The sequence below is a fragment of the Rhea americana genome, unplaced genomic scaffold (assembly GCF_003343005.1).
Source record: "Rhea americana isolate MKP2758 unplaced genomic scaffold, rheAme1 scaffold_33, whole genome shotgun sequence".
Lineage (NCBI taxonomy): Eukaryota > Metazoa > Chordata > Aves > Rheiformes > Rheidae > Rhea > Rhea americana.
Window position 1 is genome coordinate 4,993,238 of NW_028186457.1, and position 19,786 is coordinate 5,013,023.

Below are 19,786 nucleotides of genomic sequence, written 5' to 3' on the forward strand. Positions count from 1 at the left end.
GCCTGACTGAAGAGATCTGGTTATGTTTAGTTTCCATCTCCAAACAAGAAGCTAGATTAGACTATTTCCTGAGGTCCCTTATATTATGACAACAGAATGTCTAACGTTTTCTTTGTTACCATTAGCTATACAGTTAATATCAGTAAAAGAAGTTACTTGATAAATTGGTTTAATTGGTAAAGCCCCTTTACAAAGGCGGCAAACTAGCAATAGACTCTTACTAACAATTCACTGTAGATATAAATTATACTAGCATCAAACAAATTACTTCCCAGGGTAAGGTTGACATACTGGTTAACAAAACTTTGTAACACTGGCTTAACTCAAGATTAATGTGCAACCATAAAGTGCGTCAAGGCTAAGGTGAACCTTATACTCCCTCTCCCACATATGAACTTCAAACCATATCCCTCCTTCCTTTCCCCTCAGGATCCTCAGCTAACTCTATACAGATGTCACTGATTTGAACAGAAACAAGAATATATATATATATATATATATATATTTTTTTTCTTTACAACACCTATCCTGAGCCAATTTTGAGAAGTACTAACCATGCATGTCTTGGAACAACATCCTAGGGAAGCACTCATTCACAAAACATCTAACTGCTTCCTTCTCACTGCAAGATACAAGCATGAGACTCAGATTCAATCATGCTGAGCTGCTCTGAGACCCAGTATTACTCCACATTCTTGGGACACTCACTTAACAGCAAACAATAAGTCTTAATAAACTTTCAACTATTCAGAAGAGCTTTTTAATCACTCACACATCTGACTTCACAGAGCACACATACTGGACAGTGCCTATATGAATCAGTGTTAGTACATTCAGAATGCTCTGGCTTGGTTTTCATCTCAGCATGACTCAGTTGTGCTTTCTTGCTGCAGCAAGACTTGCTACTAAAGCCAGAAAAACACACAGACCAGTCCTTTCCCAGTTGTACTGTTGCATGAATGGGTTCAGTTTAAGCGAGTGAAACTGTAAGCAGTCTCCAGATCACTCAAATCAATACAAAATTCACTTTAAATTTCCAGTCTTTTAGCTCATTAGTGACAAGTTTAAATTAAGCCATTATAAAAGTGTCAAGACAAAGGAATTTGCACAATTTTCTAAACTTGATAATATGGAAAGCATCTTCCCTCTATGTAGACATACATAAGAGCTACCATTGAGTGAAACTCCAATGTAAGGTCCATGCTATTGAAGCGCACACACCTCATCTTTGAGGCAAAGAGTGACCAAGAAACCACGAGCAATACCCTCAGTGTAAAAGTCCACCAACAACAGCAAATCAGAGAATGCCCCCAACTCACCAGGGAACTACAGAAATGCTCTCCTAGCTATACAAGTCTTCGCATCAGTCCAGTTTCAGCTCATCAAATTGGACTTAAACTAACAAGTATCTTCAACTCAGGAAACAGTATTCTACCAAAAGAACAGAGAAGAGAACCACATGGAGAAAACAATAATATGCTATCTTTGGACCCTGCATACTATAAATCTGAGGCAGAGCTGCCAAGTGACCCTACAATACCCCAGTTTCTATGCTAAGCACAAGCCTTGAATATCCCCACTGAGTTAAGGCATGTCTCGTGCAGACTCATTGGACATATACAAGCAAAGATAACTTGACCTGTTTATCAGGAAAGGGAAAACTGATTTGAAAAATAAAGCAAAGCATCTTAGGGGATTTGGTGTACTTCTTCTGTGGATAGCATAAATACCCTGAAGGAAGAGACTATTCAAATGCATTATTTACCACAGTTTAATCACGCACATTAATATGTTGTACTCGTATCACATTATCACAATGTCTATTCATCTCAAAACCTCAGTCACAGGGGGAAAAAAGTCTAGCTAGCAGTTAAGGTTCCCTAAAAATTCATATGCAGTCTCTAAATGCTCTGATGGGTTTTCCTCCAGAGCTTTCCCTGCACACAGATGAAGACAACAGGCAAGAAATTTCCAAGTGGGCCATCCTGCACTGCTACTGAGACCCTGCTGCCTCCACTTAGTCCTCTAACCTAGCAGCAACTTCCTGCAGGCAGCGTCTCCTATTTGCCTACAAAATATCACAAGTGGGAAAGAAACAATAAAAAAGGTAATAATTAAGAAAAACATTCTGCTGCCTGCAAGGTATCCGAAAATCTCTGTTCAGAAACCATACTGCAGACACGCTGGTCTGCTATCCTGACCCCATCTATTTGGACAGAAAAGCTCAACTCTGTTTCAGACTAGAATCATCATAAAACTATAGAATCAGTAAGGTTGGAAGGGACCCCAGAGATCATCTAGTCCAACCCTCCTGCTCAGCAGGGTCACCTAGAGCATGGTAGACAGGGTTGCATCCAGGTGGGCCTTAAATATCTCCAGAGAAGGAGACTCCAAAACCTCTCTGGGCAACCTGGTCCAGGGCTCCGTCCCTCTCACAGGGAAGAAATTCCCCCTCACGGTCAGGCAGAACTTCCTGTGCTTCAGTTTCTGCCCACTGCCTCTTGTCCTGTCACACTGGACAACTGAAAAGAGTTTGTCCCCGTCCCCTTGACGCCCTCCCTTCTTGTACACATTGATAAGATCCCCCCTCAGTCTTCTCTTCCCCAGACTGAAGAGGTCCAGCTCTCGCAGGGCACGTGCTCCAGCCCTCTGATCATCCTCATAGCCCTACGCTGGACTCTCTCCAGTAGCCCTGTGTTCTGCAAACTTGGATTTTGTTGCCACAGACTGTTCTACAGTCTCAGCAATAAAAGCACAGTGAAGAATCTTCACCAGTATCAGATGTGCTCTTCAGCTTCATCTCCTCTTATTCACATTAAATAAAACTTGCATAAAGCTCCTTTATAGTTCAAACTGTGAGCAGTTCTAGGTAGCCACAGCAGAAGTTTGCTTCTCACACACCTAGAATATACTTAAATCTAAAGTTCTTCAGATGAAAAAGCTCTGTCCTCTGGTCATTTTCAGAGTGCCCAAAATACTGAGGGCACAAGTGCAAGTAACTGTTGTTGTTAAGGTGGCCAGCTCAGCAGGAACACCCTTCCTGTGGCTCTTGGGTGAATTCACTCTAGTAGTTTTAAGAACTGGGCAAACAGATCAGATGAATCCTGCCAATACACTTCTCCTTTCCTTAAAGATCCTTCTCGGGACCTAGGTAAACAAAACATCATTAACCTGGAATGAGAAGCATCTGCATATGGCACTAGCCACATGCACACCCTCCTACATAAGCTAGAGAAAACATGTTTTCCCCTGGGGCTAACCCCTGCAAGGGCATCTGCTTTCCCAACAGATCTTTGCACAAGGAGAAATTTATTTCTCATCCAGTTCCTCACAGTTCAGCAATCTGGACATGGTCTCTAACTAGTAATTATAATCATCTTCAGACACACACACAACTCAGCCCACAGTATTTCATTATCTTATATGTTAAAGGACAGAGCTAACAAGCAACGCACCCAGACTCTTTTCCACACCATTAAGAATCCTTCTTTCCATAGGAAAGTTGTGGAAAGCCTCCAGTCTTTCAGGAAAGTGTCAACTTCATAGAAACATAAGAGTGTGGAAAAGTAACCAGGGATTTCTTCTCTAGAGTTGCCTTTCCTATCAGTCTGCTTCAGTCACACATAGGAGTGCTCTCCTAGCCTAGGATGTACATTTTCCTAACAGTGGTTCTGTACCTCTCCATCTGAGTGGTCATAACACCACCAGACACTAAGCTCTGTCTCAGTTACATCAGTGCCGGCCAAGGAAGCTCCAAAACAACCCAGTAAATGAATGTCTGGCATCCAGCCTGACAGAGCTGGGTGGGCAGGAAGACTGCAAGCACAGCAACACGTCTCAGATGCCAAGCAACAGAACGCAACTCCTAGCAAAACCAAGGGGGCAGAAGACCAAGGAAGAAAGAAGGAAGTTAATGATGCAAAGGAGCAAAGACAGAATTTACCTGTCCTATCCACTACTGTTTTTTTTTTTTTTTTTTTTTTTTGGGGGGGGTTCTTTGCAAGTGACTACTTCTTTGGGAAAATTGTCTTTCCATTCATAGTACAGGTGAGAGGCTGAAAACCACAGTGTAAGCACCCTGTACCTCTTCTCATTCAGGTCCCACAAGACCTGGTTTCTGTAGCTCCAGTGAAAGAGAGTAGAGAGTGGGAAAACTTCTTATAAAATGAAGTAAAGCAAGCAAGAGGCATGCCCTTACCTCCTGCTTTTCCTCTCTCTCTTTTACAGAAGAGGATTTCTGCTAATGAGGTTTGTAAAACCATACACAACTGAAGTACAGCTTTGGCTAAAAAGAATCAGAACAAGACCCTACTTGGAAAGGGTGAACGACCTGAGGCAGAAAGCTAGCTCCAGGGCTTTTCACCTGCCTGCCACACAAACAGATGCTTCCCCGAGCAGCAGCACGACTGAAGGGAGGATTCTGCTTGATAGCCCTAAGCAGCACACGCAGCGCAGTGGAACCTGCCCTCAGCACAGCCACGAGGTCAGAGTGCTGTTGTCAGGGCAAGACATTTCAGAAGTTCAACTTGCTGTGCTGCGAGCTGAGCTTTCAGATCTGCTGAGCACTTCGCACACTACCCAGTGACTAATTCAGGGGCCAACAAGAGTATTGAAGTTCCCTAGTCCACTTGTAAAATTTTTATGTAGGAACATCTTACTACTTTATCTCTGAACTAAGAACTAAACGCAACCTCTGCCTCACGCAGGAGGCTACAGCACTCAGCATTAGTATCTTTTAAGCAATCCAGTTCCTTTCACAGAAGGCAACACACTTAAGTTTATTGTTAAAGCAGGTGAAAAGTAGCATGCTTCAAAAAGGAATTCTGCTATTGCTGGTTTGAAAAGTACTTCAAGATCCTTTTGGACGAAAAGTACTACAGAATTATAAAATTTGTATTAACCTCATCCTCTCAAAATGTTTTTTTCTCCTTTGATCTAGCATCAAAGACTATTTCAGGATGTGAACATCATTAACTCTGTCAGTCAGATGAGCAGTGAATCTCCAAACTAATCATCCACAGGATATGTACCMAAAAAAAGTGTACTCAGTATTTCTAAATCAAATCTTGCAAGTTTAGAGGACAAGCTGAGGTTCTTCCTGTAAATTCCTATAAAGCAGAATTACCTAGAAGGTGTTTGTTTATTTATTTTTTTTTCTTTTTAAAACAGAACAGTCTAGTGAAGGCTTTATATCAAGATGTCCAACAGTATTATTTACATTGAAGGAGCCCAGTAAATGCTCCAGCCCAAGTGTTCTAGACAGATGTGGTCTCTACTAAGAGTTAAACAAGATACTTTCCATAACCTATCAGGGATAGAAATCTGTAAAAATGTATATATAAGGCTCAAGCATTGATAGGCAAATAGATCTTCTATAATKATTCATTACTAACAAAAGAGCATCAGAAAAAGCGTACAGTCCCTCTGAAACAGAAAATTTAAATCCCCCACCCGGCTTCCCTTGCAGATTCATGTGCATGTGCACACATTGGCTTTCAGCAGAAAGTAGGAGTTCACTGCATTAAAAAGAAAATTAGCTGTGCAAGTCAAATAAAGAGCTTGTGCTTCTTTTCAAGTTTCCTTATCATCTTTTGATGCAAGATAAAGGAAAAAAAAATAAGATCCATCTCACAGGTATGCAACAGTTCCTAAAATGAACACTGAATAGAAGACATTCAAAAACCGGCACAAAGATGAAAACATAATGCAGCAGAAGTATGTAATCTACAAACACTGAACCTGCCAGCAAGCAAAAACATCTCATGGCTACACTCCCCTCTCAGCCTTACGTGGGTTCAATCCCCACCAAGCCTTGACGCACAATTCAAAGGAACACAACGCACTTCAAGTTCTTGGAAGGATCTGGACCCTACTGTAGGTCTTGAGGCAACCAAGCATCTGCTCATGAGCTCTTCCAAAAGCCTAGTTCTTAGAGCTTGTATGTGCTTAAAAAAAAAAAAAAGTAACCTTTCAAATATGTTCTAGAGCACGACACAACCACCCCAACTTCTCATCCAGCACAGACCAAAGCAAACAACATTCAGCATAAGGACACCTTCTCATGAGTGAAGCCTTGAATTCCAAATCACGATCCAGTTTGTGATTTTGGTTAGTTAACTCTTCTCAGAGACACTTAAACCCAAAATGATTCAAGTCAAATGAGATTCCAAATTTCCTCCAAAATAACAGAGAACGTAGTGCAGAACATCAAAACAATTATTGTCTGGAAGCAGAAATAATGGCCTTCTTGCACCACTGATCTGCCAAGGGCAAAGGAAACAGTAAGGATGGGTGCTGCTGAGGACAAGAAAAGAAGATTTGAGAAAATGTTATCCATCTATCATCAAGCAACATGATTTTAAAGAACAAAGCCATCAAGGATCACAATCTCTTTATGCTGTTACTTGCACCGACCTAGATTAATAGAATTTTAGAGGCAGAAGGGGATCATTAGATCATTTAATCTGACATCCTATATAGGACAGTTCATGGAATTCCAACCAGTTCCTCCTGCACTGAAATCAATTATTTTTGTGTAAATAAGGCAKGTCTTCTGGAACAACATTAGGACTTAATCTGATTTAAGGTCTTCAAATCGAGTAACGGAAGACGATCAGAACTGAGTTCTGAACACAGATATATTTTTTTGTTAAAAATAGAGACATTGTATATACCACAGCAAAACATCAATAGAGATAAGCACTTTTCTTATTTGCCAAAATGGGTTCTATTCTCTTCTCTCCTAATTTGCATGAAGCACTTTTTAAACTTCTAAGATTTACAGATGCCCACATACTTTCCAGTAAGGATATGGAACACTGCATAGCAAACAGGCCTACAGGCAACGGCCTCTTTTCTTTCAAGTTACCTTTTATAGCTCCCTAAAACATATCCTGACTTTCAAAGGGCCTAGAGATGACAAGATGGGAGCTGGTATACTCAAGCCAGACTGCAAACCACCCAAGAGGGCTCGAGTTTTCCCTGTCAATTCCTGCAGCACCACAAAAGAACAAAACAGTAACAGCCACAGAATTTTTCTTCATCTTCTATTCTGCAAAAGCCTTATATAAACCACAGCATCTTTCACAAAGATGCCACATTCACACAGTGTTACAGTAATTACCATGGAAGCCAAAATTTCTGATATGAATCTGCATTTAATCAGCTGCGAAAGAATCAATGTGTGTGTTGAAAACATCAGTATGTTTTACTTCAAAACTTAGACTCTCAGATCTTTGTCCAAGTGAGCTATGATTGCTCATCCAAGACTGTCCCATCTCTCCAGACACCCTGCCTGAAGTACAGGCAGGCAGGGTTGCACTATAAAAGCACAACATTGGAGCAGGGTCAATCTGAGCTTTGTCCGACTTCATTAACAGCCAGATCCTGCTGCCATTAAAGTACCAGATTTTCCATTATCCCAACCCTACCACACCTTTCCTGATTTTTAAAAAAGGCAGCTTTTAAAACATTTTTGTTTTAATTACAGCCTTTGAGCCAAGTCTGGCTGCCAGGGCTGTTTTCTGGTATATGTTCATTTATCAAAACTACTGCTCTCACTTATCACAAGTGCCTTTCTAATCCACAGAAAGCAACCACTAACAACACATTTCATTTCCTTCCTCTCAACTTGAAAATGCCATTCACCTACAGCTGCTGAAGGCTTTGAAGGAAACAGAAGGAAGATGAACAAGCTCAAGTTCTTCTCAACCTCCCAAAAGTTTTGCTTGATTGCCTTCCTCCTTGATGAATGTCCTCTCCTCAAAGCCCTGCCCTCAGCCTCTTCTCTGCCTGCACTTACCTCAACCTCAATTAAAAAAATGCATGCAAGGACCTGCCCTCCCTTCCTCAGTCACTTGCTGCATGTCAGTCACCACCAGACATCTCCCTGCAGGGAAAGCAGCTACCCCACCCTCATCCTTCCTCCCATCCCCATCTTTCCTCAGATCAGCTGTTCCTTCTTCCTCCAACTCCTCGCTTAAGCACTCTTGCTTACATTTCCTACCTCAGTTAAAGGCCTGCAAAAAGACAGGTTTACTTAGTCCACACAATAATTAGTTCTCTGAGGCACAGCCACATACACAGCTCTCCACAGGCAGTAAATGTCACCTCACACATTCAAAGCACAGCCTTTGCTCAGTGTCTCCAGGCTTCAGTTGCCCCAAACGAGCCCCTCCGGCTGGGAGCACAGAACAGATTGCACGACCATCCCACTCAGTCACACCCCCCCCCCCAGTTCCTTGTCCAACAAAATTACACTGATATTGGATCAACAGTTTGGGGATCATCGTAAAATGCAGTTCTGCAAAACAATTGTGATAAATTTGGATTATGGTTAAAAGCAGAAAATGCAAAAAAACTTGCAATCCTGAAGTACTCATGCACAACATCTAATATATACTCCAACAACTCATCTGACTTTATGATCCTTTTCCCTCATCCCACTCCTCYTCTGAAATGAGTGCCTGGGGAATCCCTGCAACCCATATGAACTAGATGACTTCAGCACCACATTATAAGAAATTCCCCAGAAACRTATTTTAGCTCTCTTATCACAGAGGATGTTTTGGAGAGTATTAGAAATGACACATCTGACTGATGTGTTTTTCACCCAGGCATATAAGGCTGCTACTATGCTGACTGTTCAAAGGTATTACTGCCTCAAAAAGCATGCACTTCTTAAGTCCGCAGGTTTTCTGTTTACCATAATGAACAAAGCAATAGCCAAAAGCTTCCAGGTAATAGAAAAGTTCCTTGTCAAGAAAAGTAATTTCTATAAATACTCTTTACACTGTTCACATAGCAGAACTCAGTCCTTCACTAGCTGCACACATTCACATAAGGAAAAAAAAGGCAAAGGTATAGGAAAGAAGGAAAGCCTGTCCACTTTGGTTCACAGCATAGGCAGCAAAAAAACAAACTGATGAGCGGCTCTGTGTGCTGTACACTTGGATGAAGGCATGAAGAGACCTCAAGGCAAAGGCTGCCCCAATAAGCACTGCTGAACACCAGCCTCCACCCTCAGGCATGCTGATCCCATACAATCCAGTAGGAGAACACACATCCAAACAAGTACCCAAAGAGCCTATTTCTTCTCCATCTCCCCCAGCTGTGACATCCGCAATACACATAAACAGCCAACTGTCCCTCTCGCCAAAGGCTTGGAACGTGCCTTAACATCCTCCTATCCCTTGACTGCATCTTCCTTCAATCTTTTGGAAAGTTGAAGGAAAACCCATTATAAAATTCTCCAGATGAGAAGATAAGACCTGCATAAACTTTCCAACTTCTTCCCCCCTCYGATTCTGTTTAGCTCTGCCTATTCATCTCCCAGGCCCAGCTCCTCCAGTTTCCTTAGACCCTTTCCTCACATTGCTCCACACGCCCTCTGCTCCTCCTGTTTTCCACTGCACGTTCTTACAGACTCATGTATGTTTTAGGCCTAGTCTCTGCCTCTAACCCTTCTCCTTTCAGCCAGCTTCTCCTTACGGACCCAGCTATCTCCTCTTTCACTTTCATTAAAAAGCAACAATAGTGGCAAAGAAACGCAGATCACACGCACCAGGAACAGGCTACACAGTCTCAGCCACGGATACAGTGCTTTTTCCTCCATCATCTCTTGTCTRCAGGAAAAGGAGATTCCCTGTCAGGACAAAAGACATTGCCCCAGCTTGCGAACACAACATAAGACAGGTCCTACCAAAGGAGCTGACAAAGTCAAGGCAAGGCAAACACAGGGGTTCTAACGAACAAACAAAACACGCAGTAGTGGAAACAGGGAAAGGAGGAGTAAGATGCTGCATGGGACAAGTGGTGAATAAGACAAGCTATGTGCACAACTGGCAGATTTTTGAGCATTTTAAGACAGGTAATAAGCAAGACCAATCAGCAATCTTGTTAACACTTGGCAGCTGCACATCTAGTCACCATCACTTGCCAGACACATATAAGCAGAACTTCTCTCTGCCTACAAACTTGAATACATTTGGTGGTTTAAGTGTCTAACTTTGCAAGATTTCACGTAGCATCTAAGATAAGGCCTTTCCGATCTATTCCAAACAGCTAAGAATTCTGATTTGGTTATCAGTAGCACACACTTCTGGTATTACACATCCTTTCCCTTTTAGCTTTGCCAAGTATAGTCCTGCCCCATTTAAAACACTGCTGTGGAGAATATTCTTACCTCAGTATCTTGGCTAGGATGCCCCTTCTTTCTACACCTCATCCTTCTCTAACATTTCAAACATGGACATTTTCATCCCTCCACCTTCAGGATATGTCATTTGGTCCAACAAGTCAGCTCCTGCTTTCCTATCTGTGCTGCCAGTTCCCATCACCCCCCCCAACACCTTTSAGTAGAAGCTCTCAAACAAGCACTGCTGCCTTTTTCTCCACATATCCCCACTTTGTTTGTGAAAGGCTCCTTATTAGTTTCCATAAAGCTAACTTAGTAGGAAAGGAAATTCCAGAAGAATAAGGATAATTCTAAATTGTTTGTGTAAAAATACACAAACAGATGGATTATATTACAGGAAGAGAATGGGACCTGGACAACACCAAGAAAAGGAGCAGGGCTCTCCAAGGGTGATCAGGAAGCTCGGCTCTTGAGGGAAGYTGGAGGAAGCTTTCACAAGCAGATGTGATATTTTATTCACAGTCTGGCAACATTTTACAGGTATCAACTTTCTAGAGATGTAAAGGGATRGATAAAGTAAAAGAGGTGGGTATGCCAATACCAGGAAGGCCACCTATATAAACCTGGAAGAGAAGCTTCAGCCAGACAGAAAAGAAAACCAATCTGTAAGAGCAAGTACCTCCTGAAACCTGTGGGCAATTTCAGCYTTCTATAGATCAAGTTATTGCAAGAGAAATTCCTTCTTGAGGCCAAGCAATTCAGGCATGCACATAAGAGCAGCACATCAGTGGCATCCTTCATTCCTCCATTACAGTGCTCCTATAAATTTTGCAGAATTAAACAAGCAAGCTACACATCTTCTCCAGAGTCTTAATTTAAAAAGCTAGGAGACTACACCAAGAATCTGCGTGGTGGGTGCACATCAGAAACAGCCTATAACTTTCAGCTTTTAATAGTACTGAACAAGTGATATCTCTTTTATTTAAGCACTAAATAGTCAAACACAAAGTTCTTCTAAACTGTTAAAAACAGATATATCCATGGATATCCATGCCAATTCATAAGCAGTAATGCTTCTATTTGCAGCAAGATCTCCAATTAGACCTAACATGCCTATGTTGCTGTCAACAGCAAATCATGAGAATACAAGGTAACCGAGAAAAATTCTAAAAGACAAAGAACTAAGACAATTAGTAGAAACAGCTGATTTCTAACATGCCTTTTAAACCAAAGGCAGACATTCCTCAAACACACATTTCAAAATACACTGAATGGAAGCAACTTTAGGTTTTCCAGTCACTGTTATTAGGTTCTCAAACATTTACAATACAGGCACTAACGCTCTTTCCTTTACAGGGTAGCAACACTACAGTAAACCTAACAATACTTCTGTTCCCCAGAAGAGATCCTGCTCTACTTGTATGTATGTTCTCCCAGGCTGAGTAGAGCTACACACAAAACAGGAATGGAAGGAACACTACCACCTTATTTTCCATTAGTTTAACAAAACTATCTCAAAAAAGCTACTTTTGAAGATGAAAAGGCATTACTAAGTATGAAAATTTTCTCTCATTTAATTCAGGGTCCAATCCTACACATTCTTTCCTCTGGCTAAACTCCCAGCCATGCTGTAAAAAAAAATTATCTTGCCTTCCACAGTCTGATAACTGAGACTCTTTGCTCTAACATTTGAATACTCAAATGCTACTTTGTTTTAAAGTTTCATATCTGGCACAAAAGCAATACCAAATGAGGAACATAGCAGGTTTTGTCTAGTTAAAGAGATCTGATCTAGGAAGAAAATAATGAACAGTTTGTGGGAGGTAATGTCCACTCACAGAAAGTAAGAGACTGCAAGACTCCAATGCATTCCACATCTTCCCTACATTTAAAGATACATCCAAAGAGCAGACAGTACATGGGATACAAGAATCTGCGTTAACTTTACATGAACTATCCCACGTGCACCTACCAGCACAGCTATCAGAAACCTGGAACTCTGAGCAAATCAAGCAACAGACAAATCAGACTGTGCTGAGCCTGAGCTAGATTGTCACAAGTACCTTAGATGGCTCATTTTAGACTTAGCTTATGCACTTTTAAGATGAATCTAAATCCTTACTATTTTGAAGTCACAGGCATCCTAAGGGTACCTATAGGGTAACTGTTTCATATTGGCACCTCTGACATTGTGACACTGACCACTTATGTTGCCATTGCTTATGCTGCAATTTTGTTAGAAAAAATAAGTAGTAAGTTTCAGAGCTTTGGCTGAACACAGAGATAGGGCAGATGCAACTAGATTATCTCCTGAGCCCCTTTGTAACCTGAATTTTCCTATGATCCTTTGAACTGATTTTCCTACTACGCAGCAAACCCGAGCTTACAGTCTAACTGTTCCTACCAAAGGAGGACTCCCAAAGACCCAGAATCACACATTAAAATAAAAAGTATTCCTACACCAAACAGCCTAGTTTAGTGGATTAGTCCACTAAAAACTAATATCTTCTAACATTTTTTAGTATTAAATGCAGCTAACGAGATATGCCAGGGTGAAAGAAATGCATGTATTTTTGTTACTGCATATCAGGTAGTTTTCACTTTTGACTTTTAAGATGTTTATATCATTGTGATATCCATCAGTCATATATCCYCTCCTCTCCCTGTAGTATCTGACTTTTTTGGCCAACTTCAATCAAATATGATTGACAAAATAGTGATCTCAAAGGTATTATGCTCTTACAAATATTAGTAACCAAGAGAAGAGGTTCCATTAAGAGAAAACACTTCAGTATGAGAAAAACCACAACATTAGATACTAGCAAATCTACATAGAAAAGGCCAAAGGAAATTAGGCTTCATAAAACTCTTCTGCTTATAACAAAATGACCTAATTAAAACTAGACAAAGGCAACTAACCAGATCCCACTGTCTATGGGACTCTCCCTAGGTGATTTTCCATGCTGAAGTTCAAAGAGTGAGACAAGAATGGCTTTCAAGAGTATCCCACAAAGAGAAGGCATGGAAAAGCATGCATGCTTTTAGCCTAGAGAAACCAAGAGGCAGGTAAAGCCGGTGTGGGTGAGAGGACTATAGGGGCAGATGAGTGTTTCTTTCAGCATCAAGAGAGAATTCCACAGAGTCACGCTAGATTCTCTATTCCTAGCAAACCACATACCAAGTTCACCAAAAAAGACATCCACAAGCCCAGGCACTGCAACTAATCTCCAGTTCAAGTACTGATCCTCAGCTAGAAGGTACAGTGCCAGAAGAAGATTCTCCCTCCCTTACTCTGCTACCTACTAAGCACAAGAGTAGTTGGATCACTCAGGCATATGAGTAACCGCTAATTCTACTCCARAGATAAATACACTGCAGTAACACGCAAATGATTTTCAGGCGTAGCATGAACCATCTTTGTAAGTCACTCTGGGATTTTTAAAGACAAAAAGAAGTATTTTAAAATAGTCATGTTTATTCAAAGCATCAGAGTAGTTTCAGGCAAAGTATTATATCTGTTCTACCAGAGGGGGGAAAAATGCCTGAAATTGATTTTCCCTGTCACCATAGATCATCCTGTTCTATCTTGTATACCACTTTACAGAATCTGTCCAAAAAACAGATAGATTTCTTGTCCATATTTCCCCTATTTAAGAGTTTTCCAGTCCCTCAATGTTCTTGCAATAGGAAACTCAATGTCCAGTCCAAATTTACTCATAGCCAGTTTATACCCATTTGTTCTTGTGTCAAACTTGCCCTTCAGCTCTGAAGAGTTGTTCCTCCTCCCTGATGTATTTTTAGATGGCAGTCGTGTTCCCTCTCAGCCTTCATCTCGCAAACTAAAGTCAAATGTTTAGTCTCCTTTGGTCAGTCAGGCTTTCAAACTCACTGAACACCACACTAGCCCTTCCCTGCACCTGTTCCAGCTTGAATTACTATTTCTTGGACATGGGCAACTAGAAGTGAAAACACATTCTAGAGGAGTGCCCAATAAAGCCTTATACAATAGCATTAGCACACCCTTCTCTCCAAGGAAATAAATCCCCAATAATCTACCCTTTCCACAGATGCTCCAGCTGTGAGAATCAAAAAGCCTGCAGTCAGCTAGTACACATAAGGTTTCCCAAGAGATAGCAAAGCATGTTAGTCCCAAAATGCACCTCCAAAAAAACGCTACTGACAAGCACTGAAGTGCCACAACTGAAACACTACACCAGCATTAAAGGAATAGCTTTATCCTCTCAATTTAGTAACCTAGATGTTGATAAAGCCCCAAGCTGGCTCAGTCTGTTTTGTGTTGACCAGACTTTTAGTCCCACCCGAGAGCCTAGCCTGCCTCACCAATGCAGAGGTGGCCACAACACTAGGCACCAGCAGAAACCAGCTACGTGGCCCCCAGGTTCCACAGAGGCACAAGCCATAGACAATCTGGTGACACTGAACAAGCATCAGCACTAGAAATCTACAGGAAGATAATATAAATTCAGACAGAAGGCGGAATCATGGGCTCAAATCTCTATAAGAGGGAAGGATACACAAGGGAGACGCTTGCTCTGTATTCCACTTTTCTACTCCTCCTTGATCATCTACTATTTGCCACCATCAGAGATGGGATACTGAGCTAGACAGACCTTTGGCCTGACCCAGTCTGTCAAGTTGTGTACACCACTATGGAAATAGACTTTCACCCTACTTATTTAAACATCGGGTCACCACTCCTCTGCCTTGAGATTCTGTGGCCTCTCACTACTAATACCTGATTTCGTAATACCTTGGTAAACAGCTGAAAGATACCGTTGTCTGGTACACTCAAGACTCACAAACTTTCYCTTTTTAATGCAATCAGTAGCACATCTACATCATATACCAGACATCTAAGAAGTATTACTATTCCATTCCAGTCTCCCCAGCCCGGTCAGGAAAGGAGAACCCTTCTTGCGAGAGCCATTGTTACCTGGTAAGCATTAAGAAAAGCCCACAGGAAAAGCCTAAATGCTAACTTGCTACAGCAGTGTTTTTTTGTTTTTTTTCCTGTCTTGAAAACGAAGAACTGAAGCTAACACTAAAATCAGTTTAGCCCAGCCTCTACAGCTCTATTCCACACCTGTCTCTATGGCACTCTCCCTATGGCTGCCACCAAACTGGTGAGAGCCGCACCATAGCCAGATCAAATTACCATACCCAGGGGTAAGCACTGGAAAGGCAGGTTCGCCTACCAGAACCACAGAGAAGTGAGCCAGAGAAAACTGACTGACTAGCTGGACTGGGAGTATGCTGGGAATTAACCATTTCAGTGCCTACAGGAAACTGGGTATCTTGGAGCCAAAGCTCTTTCACAGTTTAGGGTAGGAAAACCCACGGATTAGGAGCACGCCAGCACCACAGCATAAAGACAAGGACCGCACATGAAACCGCAAATGCGATTCAAGTCTGTCGAATCTTTTGCCCCTTCTAATTAGGCAACAAGAGGAGTCAGAGGCCATTTTTGGTTCTCAAGTCTCCCGGACATCAAAGTAATTTTAACTTATCTTCATTCTTACTAGCAATTGCATAGCTTCACATAATGACATTTTCAGGGGTGAAAYTGCTGAATAAATGTATATATTGCTGATCTTCATGTATCCATCAGCATCCTAAAACTCACCAGTTAACAGCAACAGCTGTTTGAAAACCCTTTACAATCTGCCTTCCCTCCCCTCCCCAAAAACTTTTTTCCCTGTGCACTAAATACTCAAAACACTTACCAAATTCTCCTATCAACCCATAACCATGCCTGATAATTATTTCTTAAATCAGAATTTCTTCTACTGAATTTCAACCGAAATAAACATGATATAGGGAACAATGTATGCTTATAGTGAACAACCATTCATCAGTTTAAGTGTCTCTAATGGACACCACTTTAAACTAAGCCTGCACCATCTGTTCTACTCCTCAATTAGAGAAACYAAATATTATTCACAGCACAGTTTAAAAAAAACTAATTTATGTACATAAGTTTTATTTTTCTTCAGCTCACTGAAGCAAGCTCTTGTAATGCTAAAGATTCAGACATAGATGAGAGCACAAGGCTGCTTTTCTTAACAAAATTAGCATTTTTGTCAGCAGAAATGAATTTTCCTTATTAATATTTCACCACATACTTTGTTTTAAAGAGTGTGATGCCCCTGTAAGTAACAATATCAATTAGGAGCTAAAATAACCAAGTCAAGAGTCCTGCACGCATAAACACAAATCAACGTCAGGTCCCAGATACACAACCCGGCACAGCTCACACCCGAGGGACTGGATCTACCAGCACAGCTTTACTTGTACAGTGAAGAGGCCTTTGCAAGTGAAAAAAAAAGAAAGAAAAAAAAACACCAAAAAACCACACAGCAATACCAAAAAAAAAAAGTAAAATTTAACTCTGCCAGCACAGGTTACACCTTGCAGAAAAAGGAAAGGCACAAGATTCCTCATTTCCCACTGCTGGATGGTACAGCRCTCGCCCTTCTTAGGGAGCAGCAGGCAAAAGCCAACCACCCTCAATATGCCCCTAGGAATATCATGCTGTTAAAAGACCACCTTAAGATCCTTGATATATACCTGAACACTTATACACCTTAATGTGAAACTTCAATGGCACATCATAGCCTGGGTCTAGAGAAAATCATATTAATCACAGATGAGTAAGAAGATTCTGTCTAGTAAATAACTGCTAGAAGTAGCTCAAAGTGAGATGGTTCACTAGGATATTTCTGACGATTTCAGCTCTCTTCCCCTGCTTCAGACTGTGAAGCCAAGAGGACGTGCCGAAGCMCTGTACATCACTGCACAGGTTTGCTGCACGTCCAGACTGACAGTTCAGTGCAGGCCTTTGTCAACGTTGGGAGTTTCTAAGCTCTGCAAAARTCTTTTTGATTAGTAGGGAAGAATATGGAGTGCAAGAGAACCACCACCCTGTAATAGCACCCACCAAGCAAACAAGAGCAGGGGGGAGAGAGTAGGGAGAGGGGAGAATTTTATCTTTTGATCAGTAGTGTCTTGCAGTCAGTTCTCCACCCCAATCGCTCTAGTAGATTTCCCAACTCCTAGCAGGTGTGCAAACTTGGACTCCCTGCTGCAGGTCCCTGAGCTCCAGGGAACATAAAAGTCCCCAAAGAAAAGCCATCTTTTCACTACTCTTCCATCCTCTGGCTACCTACTGGCATTACTGGGAAAATATAGACCAGGTTGTGCCTATTAGGTGCAGCTCAAGCGTGCTCCTGAGAAGCACAGATAAGAGGCAAAGGGTCTTGCACAGGACCTTAGTGCCTTCCTTCACATAACATCCCTCAAGCTTCCTTTACTTGAAAAGTATCTTGGATTATCTGACATCTGCACCTCAGGCAGCCATCTGCTACAAAGCAAGTACAAGTGATCAGGTCACACAGCAGCTTGATAGAAGAGTGTTGAGGTGTCCATTTGAGAGTTCAATGCCTTTAGAAGCATCTTGGGGTCCCCCTCTCCTGTTTCATGTGTGATGCTTTTAGATTTTGATAGCCCCAAGAGAAGAGGAGCATCTCTTCCTCCTCCATCACTGCCTTTTGCTGCATAACTCAAAACAGAAGATGACACCATCTCCCTCCTAGTGCTGAGGTTAAGGATTTCACAAAATAGCATCAGGTTAAAATAAAATCAGTATACCAAAAAAATCCAAAACAAAAAAACGTCAATCATGGTCACAACTTACACAGCTCAAACCTGTACACCAGTGAGGGAGACAGCCTGAGCCCTCCTTGTAAAGCTTAGGACTTTCATCATCATTCGGGGCTCCCTTAGTCCAAACTCTGAACAGAACTGCCACAAAAGTCACTTCTCTTTGACTGGTTGATGCTTCCCCAGTGATAACAAGCACAGTTGTTCAGTTAGAACAGTCCCAGACAGACAGGCAGATGCCATGAATCAACTGATTCCTCTCCCAAGCTAGTAGGTCTGTTATCCAAACCCAGCCTTAGCTTGAGAGAGCATCTTTTATCACTGARATGTTAAGAAATTTCAAATCTGTCAGATGGTCTCAACCTTTGTTTTAAATTGGTACTTTTTTCAGATCAAGAGAATGACTTGAGTAGACACAGGCTGCAAATACAATGGCTTTTTCAGCTGTGACCAAAAAAATGCACTTTAGCTCTTCAGATGTCTATTCTAGCACAGTGATGTTTGGTCTTTCACTCTYAGCGGTTGTTACACTAATTCATGAACTGGATCAGATCACATCAGCAACCCTATTCCCACTAACACTAGRCACAGCTGAGTTTCTACAACTCCTCCACAAGCAGTCAAGAAGAAAGGTGACTAACAGATGCAGGCATTAAAACAAAATGGAGATTGGCATATGACAATGCACTAAGTCTTGGTCTGATACTGAAGCAAGGTTACTGCATCAGCAAAATCCAGGTGGTCAGYCTGTCTCACTCAAAGGTTTCATACCCTCTACTTTATTCACTCACTGAACAAAACACTCTCTGTACACATCTCGAGAAAGGCCTGTTAYGCGCATTAGAAGTTAACTTATTAAATGCAGCAAATGTTACCTGTAGAATATGCACACTAATGAACAATCAGTTCAGTGAGCAGCATGAACTCAGAAGTGGAATCAAGCCAACACAGAAGCTGCACCAGTTTGTTACCAGGTAATGAATACTACACTGGACTTTGGAGAGTATATATTTCAGACAGACTGGGAAGTGGAGTGGAGGGAGAACAAGTTATCCTCAAAAGGATCACATTTTCTTTGTAAAGTACTGCATAGTTCTGTAATCCATATCAGTTCATAAAATATATGCGAACAGTAGATTCTGTGACAATTTCAAGTCTATTGTGCTTGTGTTAGACTGCTATAATTGTCAGCAGAAAGGTAAGACAAAGCCAGTGAGGAAGAAGATGGGCAATAGTAACATCCTATACTCTCATGAAATTACACAGTGTTTGATMCCGACAGCAAACTAAAGATTTCTTTATGGGCTGAGCTAGAACAGCCCTCCATCAAACTTATACTAGCTTTTCTTTTTTGGTTCCTGTATGCCAAAGCTTCCACTGCAGTTGCTYGTTGATAAAAACAAACAGCAAGTACACCTGCAGAGAACACATGAACCAATATACTGCATTCTTGTTTCACTTAAGTTATATTTTTAATAGAAATTTTGATTGAATCTGAGAATGTTCAGCTCCAAATCACAAGCAACCTATATGCTAGTCTCTCCTTCACTTCCACAGGGAACAACTTCAGTTARTAGTTGTACTCCACAGCACAACATACAGTTAATTAGCTTCAGGCTTAGGTCTGTAAGAAGTTTTACCCTCAGAGATTTTTCCAGACTCATAAGAAAGGAACAAAATCCCCTAGTTCTCCCTATAGCAGCACCTTAGGTACCCTGTTTGCTTTCTTAATGTGCCTCAGGAAAGGACAAGTACAGGCATTTTTCCAAACTACACCTGAGAAACAGTCTCCAGTGCAGAAACCAGAGTACACATGAATAGTAGCACYTCTTCATGAAGTAGTGTAGGGAAATGGAAAAAAACACTGTAGGGATAACAAGGCAGTTGAGTTCCTTGTCTCACTCCTTATCGCTGTTGATGCAAGATCATCAATTCAACAGAAGACATATGCTGATTAGCTTTCTTGAGCTA

The 19,786-nt window shown here is 41.4% G+C and overlaps 1 protein-coding gene across 1 annotated transcript in view; it reads right to left on the minus strand.

Moving 5' to 3' along the window:
* The window catches only part of CLASP1 (cytoplasmic linker associated protein 1), a 176,060-nt gene that overhangs the window by 153,090 nt on the left and 3,184 nt on the right, over positions 1-19,786 (minus strand). The window lies entirely within an intron of this gene.